Genomic DNA, 390 nt, shown 5'->3' with positions numbered 1-390 from the left:
GACTCGGGAAGGAGCGTGATTACCCGGGGAGCCCGAGCCTCGCCTCCCAGCACCTTCTACGCCCGCCTCGCCCTAGCTCACTGTTTTACAGCCTCCGGCTCAGGCCTTTTGTCCCCTTTCTGTCGCGACTGCCCCGCCTACAGCGAAAGGACTAATGGGTCGCTCAGTTCTAGACCGCCCGGCCCTTCCCCTCGGCGCCGGCAGCCGGGGAGCCTGGGAACCACCAGAGGGGAGGTGAGCAGCGGGAGGTGCAGGACCCAGCCCGTGGGCTGAGGGCAGGGGGCAGATTGGGGTGGCGGCCGGGATGCACAAAGGTGGGGCCCGGGACCTTGGAGGACAGAGATGGGGAGAAGGCCAAGTCCCAGGGCGCGACCTGGCCGGCGCTGTACC

This window comes from Myotis davidii, unplaced genomic scaffold, assembly GCF_000327345.1.
Source record: "Myotis davidii unplaced genomic scaffold, ASM32734v1 scaffold1477, whole genome shotgun sequence".
NCBI classification, from domain to species: Eukaryota; Metazoa; Chordata; class Mammalia; order Chiroptera; family Vespertilionidae; genus Myotis; species Myotis davidii.
Note: the sequence above shows the minus strand (reverse complement) of the source record.